This window comes from Canis lupus, chromosome 20 (genome assembly GCF_048164855.1).
Source record: "Canis lupus baileyi chromosome 20, mCanLup2.hap1, whole genome shotgun sequence".
Classification (NCBI taxonomy): Eukaryota; Metazoa; Chordata; class Mammalia; order Carnivora; family Canidae; genus Canis; species Canis lupus.
The window spans coordinates 32,980,963-33,001,342 of NC_132857.1; positions in this window are offsets into that span (position 1 = coordinate 32,980,963).

The window sequence follows — 20,380 nt, forward strand, 5'->3', positions numbered from 1 at the left end:
ATTTATTTATTTATCTATTAGTTATTTTCTCCATGGTTTCCCTGAGGATTACAATTAACATGTTGATTTATAGCAATTTAGTTCAGATTAACACAGACTCACTTTCAGTATTATATAAAAAGTTTACCCTTTCATAGGTCTGTTCTTATCTACTTCATTTTGTTGTTGTCTTACAGCATACATCTTTGCCAATAGAACTATTATTTTATACATTGTTTTTAAAATCGAGTAGGAGTGAAAAATGAGTTACAAACATAAAAATACATCAATACTGTCTTTTTCACTTACCTATGTATGCAACTAAACCAGTGCTATTTTATTTCTTCATATGGATGCCAGTTACTAGTCAGCATTCTTACACTTCAGTTTAAAGGACCCTGTCAAATTTTCTTTTAGAATGCATTTTCTAGCCACAATTTATTTGAATTTTTGTTTATCTGAGAATGTTTTATTTTCTTGTTAATGTTTGAAAGCTGGCATTGCTCAATATAGAACTCTTAGTTGAGACAAGGAAGTGAGTGGGGAGTTGGTGGCTTCAGTTAAGCTGCTAGGACTAGCCATGCGCTCTAGGCCATTCTTTTGCCAGAAGTCTGCACAGAAATTACTATTCCAGATTCTCACTATGAAGTTCTTCCTTCTGTTTGCTACTATCTCTGGAATTTATTGGGAGGAAAGTTGATGACCCAAGAAGGGTTTGAAAATTTTGGAGTTCCTGGTCATAAGACCATTAGGATTAGTACTAAAACCCTGTCCTAAACTACTCACAGTTTCCAGTTTGGCAGCCACGGGAAACCATTGCTATAGCAAGCTGCCATAACACCACACAAGACAGAATTTAATTTTTCAGTAAATCAACTATAGTAAATATAGGCAGGCCATTACATAAATCTTCAGAGTTATAGTCTTTTGAGCATGCCCAGATGTACAAGTCAGGTGCACTTGCTGCACGCTGAAACAAACACTAGTATTGAACTCCATAACTAAAACACATCTCCAAAGTCTGTCAAGTATGAAATAAATCTGTTAATCCTACATATAAATCAAATAAGCAAGCTCATATTAGTGTAAGACTGTAGAATATACGTGGACAATTACGTGTAGTTGATTTGTGTGAATTGGAACTAGAAGAACCATAAAATTCAATAAATATTGGCTTAATAATGAGAATGTCTATGCAGCATTTCTTATTTCACTATGTTGACCTCTATAATTATAGTATTCAATGAGGTAATGTATTAAACAACTCCTTTGACTTTTCTGTCAATGAATTGGCAACTTCATAGAGAGGAAAAATTATTCAGCCACATTGTCTTCTTTAATTTACACAATAAAACTATTAAATGGGTGTTATTCTTTCTGTTTGAGGTTCAAATCATTTAAGGAATTCATGGAACTTACAGAGTTGTTAAGTGTCAGAAATCAAAGCGCTATTGTCTTACTCTTTCTAGGAAATCATACTGTTCTCTATGACTCTGCTTAAGTGTTCTCAAAAGAACTTCCGTTACATCTCCACCCTCACAGTTGTTCAGAGGCCTACTTATTCTTTTCTTGAGAAGAGGAAGCTGGAAAGGGAGGTGGGTAATCTGACTAGGAAGAAGAGTCTTACCTATCCTGGACCCTGGTAAGAGTGCACAAGATTTCTATGCATAAGACAAGTTGCATCTCGTCCTTTGGTGTTTATTTCACAAATAAGTAGAATTGCCATGGTGCTTCTGAACTTCTGGCCTGTACTTCAGCTAGCTAAGGATCTGCTTTCTGGCCCAATCTGTACACTGTACCTTATTGGGCCTTTTCTTTAAATGGGGAGGGATAAAAAATAGGCAGTTTGGACCTCAGACTGGAGTCATGCTCTCTCATCTTTATCTCAATAAAGCTGATATCGCTACCCTCTTTTGGCCATCAGTTGTTTGAAGGTATCTCCAATATTTTGAACTCAAAAGAAAGATGTGTATTGGGATGCCAAACTCCAACAAACCAGAGGCCAATTTCTCAGAATGCAAACCTTCTCCATGGTACTCCAAGACCATCTACAACTTTAAAACCATGGGCTGATTTGCCAGTACTTATAAAGAGAATTGAAAGTTTTACATTTCTGCAATCCCAGATTTCCTTTCAATTACTGATAACCAACGAATGTTTTAGAAGTACTAAGAGGCAGCCCGAGTGGCTCAGCGGTTTAGCACTGCCTTCAGCCTAGGGTGTGACCCTGGAGACCCAAGTCAAGGGCTCCCTGCATGGAACCTGCTTCTCCCTCTACCTATGTCTCTGCCTCTCTCTCTCTCTCTCTCTGTGTCTTTCATGAATAAATAAATAAAATCTTAAAAAAAAAAAGTACTAAGAACAGCTTCTGACATATAATATACATGTGTGAAATGAGTGAAGGAGGAAGTATGGTGAAAAGCAGACCAAGATTGATGCATAAAAATGTTTACCAGAGCATCATATACTGAAATAAAAACCATTGAAAATAAAGGTCTTAAAAACAGGACATTACTAGGTCTTATGATTAACATCTTATATATACAATAAAATACACAGCCAAGGATTTGTAGTTATTAAAATATAATGATGTTAGAAAATAGAATTGATATAATACCACCAAACCAAATTGTATATAAAATTACTTTAACTCCATTTCAGTACCATGTAAATTAGAAGTATCTATGGGAAAAGTATAAACATATAGAAGAAGATTCTGAAAAGTTGGAAATCTGAGTTCACATTTCCTACTGCTCCTTCCCAAACCCCTCTCTGGAATAGCAATTATCAAATGGAACTCTTAGCAGATAGATCTGTAGCAGATGGCCACATAGGGTGTTCATGGCAATGAGTTGCTTTGATCAGAGTATTAAAGGCCCAAAACCCAGCCAACGTTCTTCCCACTAAGTCATTCACTCTGAAAAGTACTGTATTCACATGGGGGTGCGGGTGTGTGTAGGGGGTGACACCTTTTCCTTACTGACCCCAAGTGGTTGCATATGGCAGACTCACAGGGTACTTTGACTTGAGTAGTTGCACCAATTGAGAGGTCCTGACTGTCCTGAGGTTGACATGAGGGATTACAGGTATAGGTCTTCATTTTCCATATTATCTGATGACTGCTGATGGATCAGCTCTACATCTAGAAAAGCAGGTTTGCTTCCAGTGGCTCAATCATCGTTCAAATTCCTTCTTGACAGGCATGGGCTTAATTGGTTAGAAAAGTAAAGATGGGATATATCAAGAGGCAATATGATCAGAATCAATCAGTTGTGATATAGTTTGCTTCACATAATCATCAGCAGGGTCCATTTTCCATCCTTATTTGCCTGGGGTAAAGTTGGGGAAATAAGGTACTGTTGCCTGATGCTTGAATGCATTCTGCCTACGTGGCTCCAATTATATTTTTATGATTTATATTTTTTAGTTTCTTTTTTTTTATAATTTCATTTATTTATGAATGAGAGACACACAGAGAGAGGCAGAGACATAGGCAGAAGGAGAAGCAGGCTCCATGTAGGAAGCCATATGTGGGACTCAATTCCAGGACTCCAGGACCATGACCTGAGCTGAAGGCAGGCACCCAACCACTTAGCCACCCAGGCATCCCAATTTCTTTGGCATATGAAATGATACAAATTATTCTACTCAAAAGACCCCTGTGTCTTGTCCATTAGTGAGTTCAAGCAGTCAATAAGACTGTGACCCAAGAATCTCTATCAAGCCTTTAAGGAGATTTGAGAGGAAAGACCTCCTCTGGTACTAGCTACATTCTTGTGGAAAATCACTGGTATGCTTGGGACCCATATGTAGCAAATAATCATAGAGCAAAGCCATATAGCAAATTCCTACCCCTTATTTTGACACCAAGAAAAGCAAACAAAGAGCTGCACACAAAAATAATGAATACACTTCATAGCGTGCTGTGACTTGAATGGTTGTACCAATCAAGTAAGGAGAAACCAGGGATGGCAGAGAACACTGCTGGAAAATGTGACTTGACACCTGCCAAGCTCTGAATTATGATCTGGAACCCAGCTAGCTGCCAATTTAATAAGTACATACAAATATCTATCCAATCTGGCACACAAAGGACACAATAACCATTCTAGACAGCTTTGGGGCAATAGCTCATAATTTTAAGAAGTACATACCTTATACCATTAATTAAGTACATTAGAGAAATTCTCAAAATATTTGCACAGGGAGAGATGTAACACATTATTTTCAGAATTGTTGGTATCAGAAAATAATCATAGAAATCAAAACGTCCACCAGTAGTTGAAAGATAATTAACTTGTTGCTATTCTTTCAGTATATCAGTTCAAAATAATAAATTAAACTGGCAAGCATAGATAAATGAGTTAGATGTACATGTGTCAACATTGATATATCATAAACATAACACTGTGTGAAAAGTTGCAAAAGAACATATTGTATGATGTCAGTTATGAATATTTAAAAAACACATAAAATAGTACTAAACAGACATAAATATATTGTGTAAATAATAATACAGCTACAGAAGGCCACACACTAACCTCAGTAGTTACTTTTGGGAGGAAGGACAGGAATGGAAAGAAGAGGGCTTTCAAGCATACCTGAAACTTTCATTCCTATAACAAAAATAACATGGAATAATTACAGAAAAACATTAACATTTTATAAATCAGAGTGGTGAAATTGGATTATTTTTATTTTATTTTTCTTCTAATCAACACTGCTTTGATTCAACGTTCTTTCTCCACGTGTAGACAGATGCAGTCTCCCTGTTACTCCCCTGTTGGAAGGCAGTGTGTTATGGTAGAAGTCCTGTAGAAATCAGAGAGGCTTCATGGCACTAATTGTTTTTAATCATGGGAAAACAAATGTTGTACAAGGCATGGGGTCTGTAACTTAATAGGTGTTAATTCCTTACCTTTTCTAATACTTAATTTTGAGATGGCTAAATAGATCTTGAGAATGAGCTACCCATACCTATTTTTAGACTGTGGTGCCCCTATATGGAATGTTTTCCTTTATTTTTCTGTGTTGTGGAAGTTTGAGTGCTGTGCAATGTTGAACAGCCTTTAAATAACTCAAATCCTTTTTCTCTCTCTCTTCCTCTTTCTTTCTTTCTTTCTTTCTTTTCTTCTTTCTTTCTTTCTTTCTTTCTTTCTTTCTTTCTTTCTTTCTTCTTTCTTTTTCTTTTTCTTCTTTCTTTCTTCCTTCCTTCCTTTCTTTCTTTCTTTCTTTCTTTCTTTCTTTCTTTCTTTCTTTCTTTCTTTCTTCTCCTTCTTTCCTTCCTTTCTTTCCTTCCTTTTCCCTTTCTTTCTTTTCTTCCTTCCTTCCTTCTTTCTTTCCACTTGTTATATACAGTATCATTTCAGCATTTAATCCTTCACATCCTCATTATTACCATATAAGCATCCCATGCCCTGCCTCATTATATGTTCCTGGAAAACTCAATATGCCTCACTAACCCTCGGTTTCTTGGCCTTTAAATTTAGAGGTGTTGTAAAAGATCATTCAATTCCTAAGGGACTTTTGGCACTAATATTTTACAATGTCAGAATCCTATTAGTATATAAATTGTCTTCTGAAGTAGAAAGGGATATTATAAAGTTACTTTCACATTCCACAGAGCTACAGCTTATTTAGAACGGCAGGTGGGAAAGAGGACAGATAAAACTACAATCTCCTAGAAATCCATCAAAATTTCTTTGATGGAGAAGGGTGTTTTCCATTTGAACAAGCCTATTCTACATTGCAGTGTGCAAATGTGCATTTAACTGGGGGATAACTGAAAAACATACTTATGATAAAAATACACTTACTGTCTGAAGAACAAATACCATAAATACATATGTGATACTGAGGAAATAGAAGAGATGAGTGAGGAATTCTTCTAGGTAAGACTATTAACTATTAATACTATTAACAAGGGGAAGCAATATGTCTGTTAAAACTGGGTCATGGCTTTTGTGCATTGCAGTTCTATTTTAGAATGCTGCTGTATACTATCAGTGTAAATAAGATTTCTGTAAAGTGTAACTAAGTTACAGACAATTTCTTGTTTATTGGTATTAGTAGCTACATTGGATTTGAACTAAAAAATAATTTTTGTTACCTCTTCCATTCTGTAAACCTTGAAATACCTATGCTAGAAATGAAGAATTTATCAAAGCAAGAACATTTTATTTTATTTTTAAAGATTTTATTTATTTATCTGAGAGAGAGAGAGTGAGAGTGACAGCAAGCATGGGGTGGGGGAGGAGCAAAGGGAGGGGAAAGGGAGAAGCAGAATACCCACTGAGCAGGGACCCCAAGGGCTCAGTATCAGGATCCTGGATTGTGACTTGAGCCAAAGGCAGACACTTAACAAACTGAGCCACTCACGCGCCCCAAAGTGAGAGCATTTTAATATGCCTTTAGACATCATTAAATTGAGTCAGGTGTTAAGTGGCAGATCCTAGTTCTAAAACTTTTTTAAAAGTTTGCTAATCACTTAGCATTATACACTCTAGGCCCATCCATGTTGTTGCAAATGGCAATATTTTATTTTTCAGGGGTGAGTAAGATCCCTGCGTGTGTGTGTGTGTGTGAGTGTGCACATACCACATATTCTTTATCAATTCACTTATGGGTGGATACTTGGGTCGCTTCCATATCTTGGCTATTGTAAATAATGCTGCAATAAACATAGGGGTGCATTTATCTTCTCAATTTAGTGTTTTCATTTTCTTTGTGTAAATACACAGTAGTGGAATTATTGAATCATATGGCAATTCTATTTTTTTTTAAATTTTTTGAGGAACCTCCATACTCTTTTCCAGAGTGGTTACACCAATTTGCATTCCCAAAAATGGTGCATAAGGTTTCCTTTTTTCCACATTCTCATCAAAACTTGTTATTTTTTGTGGTTCGGATTTTAGCCATTCTGACAGGTGCGAGGTGATATTTCATTGTGATTTTAATTTACATTTCCCTAATGATTAGTGATATTGAGCATCTTTTCATCTATCTGTTGGCCATGTGTATGTCTTCTTTGAAGAAATTTCTATTCAGAAACTCTGTCCATTTTCCAATTAGAGTATTTGTTTTTTTTTTGGTTGAGTTGTATAAGTTGCAAATATCTTCTCCCATTCTGTAGGATTTTTTTTCTGTTATTATATATCTAAAACTAAAATAATACTGTATGTTAATTATACCTCAATAAAAAGAAAAGAAAAAAGAAGAAATAAAGTGATTAAAAATAAAGAAGCATTTTATAAGTACTTAAAAATAAAAGAAATTTGCTTCTCAGAGCTTAGGCTTGAGTAAACCATGCAGATAGTCAAACCAAGAACAATACCACTCATTTTTCCAAAAGGCAAATAAGACAATCTCATTAATATACCTCATATTTATGTTTTGGAAGAAGTAAGAGTAAATAAAGTTGTTGGTAGGAATAAACAGTTTACAACGTTTATAATAAGGTGCCGAAAATACATATGTTTGCCCATATTCAAAAGCCTAGTTGTTATTTTTAAAGATTTTGTTGATTTATTCATAAGGGACACACAGAGAGAGAGGCAGAGACATAGGCAGAGGGAGAAGCAGGCTCCCCATAGGGAGCCTAATGTGGGACTCGATCATAGGACCCCAGGATCATGATCCTTGCCAAAGGTAGATGCTTAACCACTGAGCCACCCAGACATCCCAAAAGCCTAGTAGTTTTAAACTAGCTGAACCTTGAGGCTAAAACTGATTATCACTATTGTAAAATTAACTTCTGATATCAAGAATACATCTGAATGAATGAGTCAGCAAACTGATAGAGTAGGTAGTTCCAAACTCCAGTCCCTCCACAAAAACATCAAAACTTCAACAGCAATTGCTGGAATTTACTCTGTCAAAACTCTGGAAAACAATCAAAGATTTATAATAACCAAATAAATGCTGAGTCAAGAAAAAGGCAAATTAGAATGGTAGCAACATTTTGTGGTACTTTCACTTGTCCTTAGCCACCTTTCTCAGCTATCAAGTCTTAAAGATGGTACCCTGTATTCCCACTGTAGAATTTTGGTTCCTAATTCCAGATGGAGCTGAACAGATCTTATTTGCAAATTATTGCATTTGTCAGTTCTAACCCATCTGCTGGCTCCCTAAAGTCTAGAAGGAAAATCTAAGAAACAGTTTATTTGGTAAACTAGGAGATGCGAAAGTAACTGTATATATACTGCTAAGTTTAGAAAGTCATGTTCAAAATAAAAAATACAAAAATAACAGAGCCAAAGAAACAAAATGTTTGATTCTTTGAAAATATCAACAGAATGAAATAACCATTACCCAGAATAACTTAAAGAGAGAGAGAGAGAGAGAGAGAGAGGTTACAAATATAGATGTGAAAGTGGAGACACTACTACCAACCTTATGGAAATTAAAAAAGATTATGAAAGAATCCTATGAATAATTCTTTGCCAACTTATTAGATACCATAAATCAAGAGGACAAATTCCTAGAAATACATAAAATACCAAAACTGACTCACAAAGAAGTAGAAAAATCTGAATAGACCTATAACAAGCAATGAGATTGGATCAGTAATCAAAAACTTCCCCACAAAGAAAAACCCTGAACCAGATGGCTCCTCTGGTGAATTATAACAAGTAAAGAGTTAAAACCAATACTTTCCAATTGTTTTTAAACAGAAAAGAAGACTTATTAAATCATTCCATGAAACTACATTGCCCTCATGCCAAAGCCAGATAAAAACATTACAAGAAAAGGAATTATAGAAAAGTATCTCTTATGGGTGTAGATGCAAAAATGATCAACAAAGCACTAGCACACTGAATTCAGGAGCATATAAGGATTATATACTATAACCAATAATATTTATTCTTGGAATGCAAGGATCATTTGTTATACGAAAACCAATCAATGCAATGTACATTGATTATACATTAAATGAAAGAAATTAAGAAAGAAGTGAAGGAAAAAGCATTGGTTGATCTAAGTTTATGTAGGAAAAGTATTTGACAAAACCCAATATCTATTCATGATAAATCACACTGCAAACCTGAAAAAAGAAGGAAACTTCCTTAAATTAATAAAGGCCATATGTTATGAAACCTAAGCTGACATCATACTTAATAGCGAAAAACTGAAATATTGTTCTCTAAGATCAGGAACAAGACAAGAATGTCTGCTTTTGTCACTTCTATTCAACACAACACTGGAAGTTCTACTAAAAGTAACTCACAAGAAAGGTAATAAAAATCATCCAAATTATAAAGAAAAAAAAAACGAAATTACCTCTGCAGAAGACATAATCTTACATGTAGAAAATTCAAAGAATTTCACCAAAAAAAATCAGTTAGAACTAATAAATTCAGTAAAGTTGCAGAATATAAGTCAACATGAAAAAAAAATCAGTTGCTAAAATAATGGCTAACAAAAAACAATATGAAAAAGAATTTTATATGACAATTTACAATCGCATAAAAATAATAAAATACTTAGGAATAAACTAAAGAGGTTCAGAACTCATACACATGAAAACTGAAAGCACTGTAGAAAATAATTGTTTTTTGATAAGGTATCTATATAATTTTATGGGAAAGAGTAGTCTCTTCAACAAACAGTGCTAGGAAAGCTGGATATCAACACACAAAAGAATAAGTTTAGACCCAAACTTATGCTATATACAATAATAATCTCAGAATAGATTAATGACCCAAATAAAATAGCTAAAATCATAAAACTCTTGTAAGAAAATAGAGGGAGCTCTTAATGCCATTGGATTCTTACCAATAACACCAAAGAACAAACAACAAAAGGCTACAACATAAATTGAATTTAATCCAAATTTAAAATGTCTATGCATCAAAAGACACTATCAAGAAAGTAAAAAGAAAAACTATAGAATAGTATAAAATTATTTTAAAACCATATTTATGATAAGATCTAGTATCCATAATATATTAATAAATCTTACTAGTCAACAACAAAAAGATAACTCAATTTAAAAATAAGGAAAATATGCTCAAAGATATGTAAACAAGCAAAAAGCACATCAAAAAATACTCAATTTTGGGTCACCTGGGTGGCTCAGCAGTTTAGTGCCTGCCTTTGGCCTAGGGTGTGATCCTGGAGTCCTGGAATCGAGTCCCACATCAGGCTCCCTGCATGGAGCCTGCTTCTCTCTTTGCTTGTGTCTCTGCCCCTTTCTCTCTGAGTCTCTCATGAATATCTAAATAAAAATCTTTTAAAAAAAGTACTCTATCTCATTAATCATTAGAGAAATGCAAATCAAAATACAATAAAGTGCCCCTTCACACACACTAGGAAGACTAAATTCAAAACACCAGAAAATAACAACATTGGCAAGGATGTTCCTGAAATAGAAACTTCATAGATTACTGATGTACTGTAACATGGTTCAGTCACTATGGAAAATAGTTTGGCACTTCTTCAAAAAGTTAACATCCAGTTACCACATGACCACCCAATTATGCATTTACATAACCAAAATAACTAAAAACAGCTACTCAAACAAGTATACAAACACACATTTATAGCAGCACTATATATTAGTCAAAAGATGGAAATTGCCCAAATGTCTATCAACTGATGAATACATAAACAAATTGTAGTATATACATACAATGGAATATTATTTAAACAAAAATAAGGGAAATACTGATGTATGTTACAATGTGGATGAAGCTCAAAAACATTATGAAAAATGAAAGAAGCTGGAAACACAAGACAATATATTGTATAATTTTATTTATATGAAATATCAAGAATAGTTAAAACCATAGAGACAGAAAACAAACTGATTGGTAGTTGCCAGGAGTAGAGGAGAGGAGGAAACGTGGAAAAACTATAAAATGGGTAGTAGGTTTTACTTTGGCTCTTTGGAAATGTTCTAAAACAATATAAAGATGGTGGCTGTGGAGTATTTTATGAATGTACTGAATATCATTGAATTGTTCACTTTTAAATAGTTCATTTTATATTAGGTGAGCTTCATCTCAATAAATTATACTTTAAAAAGGAATAATCCTGGGACTCCTGGGTGGCTCAGCAGTTCAGCTCCTGCCTTTGGCTCAGGGCTTGATCCTGGAGTCTCAGGATCGAGTCCCACATCAGACTCCCTGCATGAAGCCTGCTTCTCCCTCTGCCTATGTCTCTGCCTCTCTCTCTCTGTGTCTCTCATGAATAAATAAATAAAATCTTAAAAAAAATAAGAATCCAGAATTTTATTTTTTATATATTAATTTTTTATTTTATTTTTCGTATAGTAAGTATTTTTCTTACTCAAGGTCAAATCTCAGTTGACCATGTATGTGTGGGTTTATTTCTGTACTATGTATTCTATTGGTATATATATGTTTCTTTGTTTTTCCTGTATCATACTGTTTTAATTACTTGAGGCTTGTATATATTTTGAAATCAAAAGTGTGATGCTTATAGCTTTGTTGTTTTCAGTATTGCTTGGTCTATCTAGGGACTTGTGATTCAATATGAATTTTAGGATGGATTTTCCTATTCTGAAAAAAAAAAAAGAGGTCATTAGGATTTTTGATAGGGATTGCTTTCCATCTACAGATTGCTTTAGATAGTGTTGACATTTTTACATTATTAAGTCTTCCAATCCATGAACATGGGGTGTCTCCTTTATTTATGCCTTCTTTTGTTTATTTCATTAATGGCTTGTGTTTTTTAATGTAGAAGTCTTTCATCACCTTGATTGACTTTATCCTTTAGTATTTTATTATTTTTGATGCTATTAGAAATGAGATGTTCTCTTAACTTCTTTTTTTTGGATAGTCATTAGTATATAGAAACACAACTGGGGTGTTTATTTGTATGTCTATTTTATATTCTGCAACTTTACTAAATTTATTTATTGATTCTAACAGTTTTTATCTTGTCTTTAGAGTTTTCTACATTTAAGATTATCACCTGCCAACACAGATAATTTTACTTCTTCCTTTCCAATTTTGGTGCCTCTTATTTTCATTTCTCACTTAATTGCTCGGTCCAAGACTTCCAGTACTATGTTTAACAGAAGTGGTGAGATGGGTCATCCTTGCCTTGCTCCTGATCCTAGAGGAAATGTTTTCAGGTTTTCACCTTTGAATTTGGTCTTAATTATAGTGAGATAAATCCCTTCTATACATAGTTGGTTGAACGTTTTTATCAAAAAAGAATGGTGAATTTTGTCAAAAGCCTTTTCTGCATCAATTGAGGTGATCATGTGACTTTTATTCTTCATTCTATTAATGTAATATATCACATTAATTGATATGCATATATTGAACTATCTTCCATCCCAGGGACAAATCCCACATGATAATGGTGTATGTTCCTTTCAATGTGTTCCTTTCAATGTGTTGTTGAGTTCAGTTTGCTAGTATTTTTTTTAAGATTTTATTTATTTATTCATAGAGATGCAGAGAGAGAGAGAGAGAGAGAGAGAGGCAGAGACACAGGCAGAGGGAGAAGCAGGCTCTATGCAGGGAGCCTGACGTGGGACTCGATCCAGAGTCTCCAGATCATGCCCTGGGCTGCAGGCGGCGCTAAACCGCTGCGCCACCGGGGCTGCCCAGTTTGCTAGTATTTTATTGAGGAGTTTTGCATTTATTTTCATCAAGGATATTGGCCTATAGTTTTCTGCTTTTGTATAGTCTTGTCTGCCTTTGGCATCAGGGTAAGGCTGGCCCCATAAAATGAGTTTGTAACTATTCTTTCTTCTTCAATGTTTTGGAAGATTTTAAGAAACATTCATATTAATTTTTCTTAAATAATGCTATAGACCAAACAGATCTGCAGACATAAAAAGCATTCTTCACAAGAACATGGTATATTGGGACGCCTGGGTGGCTCAGCAGTTAAGCATCTGCCTTCAGCCCGGGGTGTGATCCTGGAGACCCGGGATCGAGTCCCACATTGCGCTTCCAGCATGGAGCCTGCTTCTCCCTCTGCCTGTGTCTCTGCCTCTCTCTCTCTCTCTCTCTCTCTCTGTGTCTCTCATGAATAAATAAATAAAACCTTTTAAAAAAAGAATTAAAAAAAACATGGTACATTGTAGAAGACAGATGACTGTTTGGTTCACAAAATAAGTGTTAATAAATTTAAGAAGATTAAAATAATAAGTATCTTTTCCAACTACAATTGAATGAAACTGGAAATCAATAATAAAAGAAAAACTGAGAAATTCACAAATATGTGGAAATATGCAGCTAATGCCTGAACAACCAGTGAATTAAGGAAAGACTCAGAGGGAAATTAGAAAATGCCTAAGACAAATGAAAATGAAAACACAATATGCCAAAACAAATGGACTGCAGCCAAAAAAGGTTAAGAGGGATGTTTAAGGCAATAAATGTCTATATGTTAAAAAAGATCTCAAACAACTTGATTTTATAATTCAAGAAACTAGAAAACACACTAAGCCCAAAGTTAGCAGAAGGAAAAAAATAATAAAGATTTGAGCCAAAACAAAGTCTATAAAATAGAAAAAACAATAGAAAAAAATCAATAAAATGGAGTCAATTTTTTTGAAAAAATAAATAAAATTGACAAACCTTTATCTAGAGTAAGAAAGGAAAAAGAAGACAGATAAAATTGTAAATGAAAGAAGAGACATTACAAACGATGCCAGAGAAATAACAAGGATCATAAGTGATAAAATTATGAACCATTATATACCAACAAATTGGATAATCTAGAGAAATGGAAAAATTCCAGGAAACATACAACCTACCAAGAATAAATCATGAAGAAACATATAATCTGAACAGACCAATAACAAGTGAGAATATTGAATGAGTATTCAAAAACCTCCCTAAAAAGAAAAGGCCAGGACCAAATGGCCTCATTGATGAGATCTTAATTGGTTTTCAACATAAAATTAACTGCCTTCACAATCAAATGTAATTATTTATGCAGCATTTTTTATTTGCAGTAGTAGTACACATTTATACTTCAACTACATGAAAGTTATCTATGTATAAAGTATGTAGAAAATTTTCCACTTTATTTTTTTTTAAGATTTTATTTATTTACCCATGATAGACACAGAAAGAGAGAGGCAAAGACATAGGCAGAGGGAGAAGCAGGCTCCATGCGGGAAGCCCAATGCGGGACTCCATCCTGCGTCTCTGGGTCACACCCTGAGCCAAAGGCAGAGGTAAGTGCTCAACCCCTGAGCCACACCCAGGGGTCCCAAAACATGCCCACTTTAAATTACAGGTAGGAGTCTTCCTATATATGGAAAAGAATATTTAGGTATTAGCAAATCTAAGTTGTATGTGTTATTTATAGTATAAATGGCTTTATTGTATTTAGATTGATTGTAATCTATCTGATCACAGAATCATCAAAATCACATTGAAGTAGACATTCAGCCTTTTGAGGATTGAAGTAGAAATCAAATACCTGATTCTAGTCAAACAGCAAGGCCAGTGCCAAGCTTTAGTGCATTCCTAGGGAGTGTTTATTTACCTACATTGTAAAGAATAGTGTAGAAATTCTTCATGTGTTGTATATCTTAAACCTGAGTCAATCTCTCTTGACTTCAAAATTATTTGAGTAAGAATGTCTATATATTATACTTTTTAAACAGATGGGTTTTTTGTTTGTTTCTTGGTTGATTAGTTGTTTTTTGTTTGTTTTTTTTTTTACTGAACATTTGTGCTATACATAGAGATTTATATACTGGACTAAAAATATCAGGAATAAATCATATCAGGACTAAATAATATCAGGAATCCATAGACTAAAAGCAATTTTTTTAAAATAGTAGAGAACTTTTTAAAAATTTGAAATCACAATATTGGAGAACTTACAAAATTTATAGACTAAATTCTTTGGAAAAGATTGCCTGGATTATAATTTTAAAAAGAAATTTCAGTTAAGTGCCAAATCAGTAATAAAGCCAAAGAGATCAACAATGGTTTTTAAATATATGCTTGTCACTCTCTTTTGCCTCCACTAATAGCTGGAATTGTGCTCAACTATGTGGAGAAGAATCGATGCTTTCTGTAGCCTAAGATATTACTTTTTTAAAAGATGGATTTATTTTCTTTAAATAAAAAGGATCCTGAAAAAATTCAAATGTCCTGAAATGAATGAGTTGAGTTGGAAATTAATAATGAATACGTGCTTGAACTGTGCATCAGCCATGCTTTAGCAAGGTGGTCAGGATTTTGACAAGAAAACTAAGAAAAAAGAAAAGGAGGGAAGAGATAATAAAAACAAAACACTTTAAACAAAAAAGTGCACTTCAATTTTCAAAAGTCTTTCCCATCTTTGTCTACCTCACTGTGACAACCAAAACTCTGCCCATCTATGTACAAGAAGTTTTCAATCTCACTGTGACAGCCTTCAATCAATGACATTGAAGACAAGTATATTAAAAATAAGACTATTTGCCTTTCTCTGTGCAGATTTGAAGACCAATCACAAAGTTCCTGCATTATAGGGTCATTAGTGGTCAATGTGAAATGAACTATTTAGGGCAAGCTGTTAAGAAAAGCATTTGCTCCAAACTACCCAAAGTTATATTTAACAGCTATGTTCAACATATAAAGACATATTTTTTGAAGCTTCAAATACATTGAACATAAAAACCCTGGGGACAAATACCAATACCTTTGCTCATTATGATATACTTCAACCATTTATAGCCAAAATATATCTATGGACACTGAGAAGTGGTACTAAAACATCTCTTCATCTTCTCCGATTGATGAGATTCTCAAGGACAAAGCTCTTCAAAATGATTTGAAGGAAAAGTATCAAATCTCATCTACTTTATCTGCAAAAGATATTTTCTTGACATTGGAGCTAAAAAGTTCTGCTAAATATATGAATGAAACCCTCTTCACAGCTATAATAATAGGTGCTATCTATTGTGAACTTAGTACGTGAACTTAGTATGTGTCAGACATGAGTACCTGCTATCAACCATCTGGATTCTCAAAACCTCTAAGTCTCTTACACATATTATCTCACTTAATTCTCACAGCATCACTATAATGCAAAGACTAATGTTACTTTTTTCTCATGGGAGGAAATGAAACGGGTTAGGGAATGTGCCAGAAAAGACTCAATCTGGAAGTGGTAGAGCCAGGACTTGAACTACATTTTCGGATTTCAGGATATAGTCAGGGCGTATCTATATCTCTTCTGTATCCACCACTGAGCTTAATCAACCACTGCTCAGTCTTTGGCAGAAGAACTTGAGCTGAGCTTTTTGAAAGATGTGATTCTATTGTCCCTCATTCTTCCACATGCATGTTTGAAGCCATTATTTTGCACTGGTGATGACTCTAAGTAGCAGCCCAGACTTCACCATTTGAACAGCAAAGTAACTTTTGTTTAGCTAATTCACTAAAGGCCCTCTCTCTCTCTCTCTCACTCTCTCCATCATTCTCCCTCACCCTGCTCTCTTTTCTTTCTCTTCCTCTCTCTCTCTCTTCACACACATATACACACACACACACACATAAACACACATACACACACACACACACACACACACCATCTCCTTTCACCTCTGACAACTTCTCCTCTTAGTCTGGCTGACCTACATACTCCAGGCTTACTGGACATGTTGCTATTCCTCAACTCACCAGGTGTAATCCTACTTTAGGGTTTGCTGTGTTTTGAATGCTTTTCCCTGGATATTCCCACAGATATCTCCTCTTGACTTCTTTCAAGTCTTTGCTCAAACATTACCTTCTTAATGAAGGCAATGCTGACCTCCCTCTTTAAAATTGCAAGTCTAGGGATCCCTGGGTGGCGCAGTGATTTGGTGCCTGCCTTTGGCCCAGGGTGCGATCCTGGAGACCCGGGATCGAATCCCACATCGGGCTCCCGGTGCATGGAGCCTGCTTCTCCCTCTGCCTGTGTCTCTGCCTCTCTCTCTCTCTCTCTGTGACTATCACAAAATAAAAATAAATAAATAAATAAATAAATAAATAAATAAATAAATAAATAAATTGCAAGTCTACCCCCATCCAACCCTTCTATCTTCTTTAATTTTCACTTTTTCCATAGTATTTACCACCTTAGACTATATTCTACATTTAGTTATCTAATGTGTTTGTGTATATTATCTGTCAGAATCTGCTAGAATATAAACTCCATTTCAGGATTTTTAATCTGCTAAATTCATCGATATGTCCCAAATATGGTCAGTGCTCAGTACACACTTGATATTCAGTAAATATTTGTTAAATGATTATATAATTTTAGAGGGGAAAGCTTTTAACAACAGGAGTTTTATCCCTGTTTTTCTGTTGCCATTTTATGAACCAAGAAAGGTCCTTTTACCTCCCTTGATCAAAATTAATTTATTCCATAAATATCATTGTTCTTTATTTTAGAAAATTTTAAAATTTCAATTGATATTGAAAGAAAGTGCCATATTGATGTTCAGTAAAAAGAAATATGAATACAAGAGATTGAGAAATACTGCTTTAAGTCCCGTTGGCACAATTCTGGCCATGTAGCAAGTGCTCAATAAATTCTGGTTGAATGAGTGCTCATTAAGTACTATGGGGTGCAGAGAAGAGTAGGAGCCACATGTTGAATAGTAATCACTGACAAAAGTTCACATTAAATTTCATGTAGGAAAATTGTGTTTATTGAAGCAAGTCATAAATAAAATAAGCTAAGGCTTCTAAATGACTAATGATGACCATTTGGGATCCAGACGAGCCGAAACGGAACTCCAACATACTAGTAAGTTTGTAGAAGCTATTAATAAACACGATGTCATTTGAAGGTTCACTGAGAAATATGAAATTATTAAAAGGTTAGAAAGCCATGGTTTTCTGAATAATCTAAAGCCATCACTTTCTAGCCCCAAATTCACTCTCTCTGTAGCCTTTTTTTCTCATCACTTCATCCTTGCATCTTACTTTTTAGGTATTTATTCCAAATCCTCAAATGTAGCTTGATCCCCCAGATATATGCATTAACCTTTGTAATATATCCTGTAAGACTGACCCCAAAGTTCACTTGTTCTTCCATGCTTTGAAGACCCCTCACCTGATCTAGGTAACATGTCTCTCCTCTTTGCTCCCACAGCACCTGTCATATTATTTATCACAAGAAACAGTAATCACCCTTTTATTTGTATGTCTCAGCACCACTAGACTATGAGTTCCCCAGGCACAGCTGTGGGTTTTATTTCTGGGCTCTTAAAGCAGATCATAAGACCAGACACACAATCCATGCTCTCTAAGTGGACCTCGATTTTTTTTTTTCTGTCTACAAACACATCATAAGCACCTTGAGGACTGGACTATGTCTCTGGCACCTTTGTGTCTACTGTAGTACTTTACATAAAGTCTAGTACACATTAAGCGCTCCTAGAATTAGGTAGACATTATTACTATTTGACCAATGTAAAATAGTATGTATTTATTTATTTATTTATTTAAAAGATTTTATTTATTCATGAGAGACACACAGAGAGAGGCAGAGCCATAGGCAGAGGAAGAAGCAGGCTCCCCGCGGAGAGCCTGACTCAGGACTCAATCCCAGGACCCCGGGGTCCAGCCCTGAGCCAAAGGCAGATGCTCAACACGGAGCCAACCAAGTGCCCCAAGATAGTATTTATGAAGATTATACTCCATAAAGCTGTCAAGGATTAGTTTAGAAGGAGGACACAAAGTTCTTAAAAAACATTAACTAGTATTCTTGAGCCCTCTCTTACTTTTCCTGAGAAACTCTTACTGGTTAAGAGTTGAGCCTTGGGATCCCTGGGTGGCGCAGCGGTTTGGCGCCTGCCTTTGGCCCAGGGCGTGATCCTGGAGACCCGGTATCGAATCCCACATCGGGCTCCCGGTGCATGGAGCCTGCTTCTCCCTCTGCCTGTGTCTCTGCGCCTCTCTCTCTCTCTCTGTGACTATCATAAATAAATAAAAATTAAAAAAAAAAAATCTTTAAAAAAAAAAAAAAAGAGTTGAGCCTTATATCATTTCTTCCAGGAAGACTTCAGAGACTCATTTTCATTTTGCTTCCTAGATTCATTGCTTATCTGTGCTCCCTAGCATTCTACTGCATGATTTTAAAAATATTCTAGTGAAGGGCAACAATGAACCATGGATACTGATGCACTGTTAACTGAATTACTTTCCCTCATTTTATACTGAAAATAATTTCTAAATTCTTAAAATTCTCCACTATCTTGGCTTCCATGGTTCTTCCCCTATATTTCTGAATTTCCTTCTAAGATTCTGCTCAGGTTATTTCTGTTCCTCTCAACTGCATCTTCATTCGTTCCATTCTTTCATTAGCTGCAAAAATAATTATTGAGATCTACTAATGACATATGTTAAGCCCTATTGGAACATTTCTCTGTGCCCTACCCTTTTACTGGCTAAATAAGAATGTATTTACTTTATAGGAGAACCCAACTTTGGTCCTTGCTCTCTGTCCTCCTCGCATGCTTCTGTCTCAGGAAATGTGTCCAGTCTCATGATATTAAAACTCACTTATACGTGGAAGACACCTGAGTCCTAATCAGCCTTGATCACATTCTTCAGCTTTGACTCCACATCTCAACTTAAAAAAAAAAAATCCCGGGCAGCCCAGGTGGCTCAGCAGTTTAGCGCCGCCTTCAGTCCAGGGGGTGGTCCTGGAGAACTGGGATCAAGTCTGGCATCGGGCTCCCTGCATGGAGCCTGCTTCTCCCTCTGCCTGTGTCTCTGCCTTTCTCTCAATCTCTCTCTCTCTCTCTCTCTCTCTGTGTGTCTCTCATGAGTAAATAAATAAAATATTTTTAAAAAATCCCATTAAGATGATTGTCTCTCATACCAAATTCAAAGTGTTGTTAGATGCTGACCTGATGCCAGGACACAATAACCTCAAGCTCTCTTTAAAAGAATTGTGGCTTCAATGTTTCTTAGCATAGAATGTCAGGAATAAGACTTTATGATGGAAAAAAAAGATTATTCTTTTTTAATATATTTCTTAATCACACCCTGTCATCCATGTCCAAAGAGTTCACATAGTTACATAAATATAAATACACATAGGCGTATACACACCACAAATCACTAAAGATAAGTAATCATCCCAATATGAGTGGAAAAGAAGCAAAAGACAGTTTCCATTTAATACTGATGAAGTTTTTATTGGCCTTCCATATCATCCCATGAGTGTTGTGTCCATTCCTCTTGTATAAGAGAATACTTTGGGTTAAAGCAACATTTAGTTTGTTTTGCAGATTTTTCAGACCTCTTATTATTTTTACATGCTTTCCATCTTCCACTTACTCCTTAATTAAACTCATTCTTATTTATGGCTTTAACTACAGTTTCAATTTCTCATCTGAGCATCAGATACAAAATCTGCCTACACTATGTCTCAACTAAGCATCTGAACTTCACTGCAAACTTAAATATCT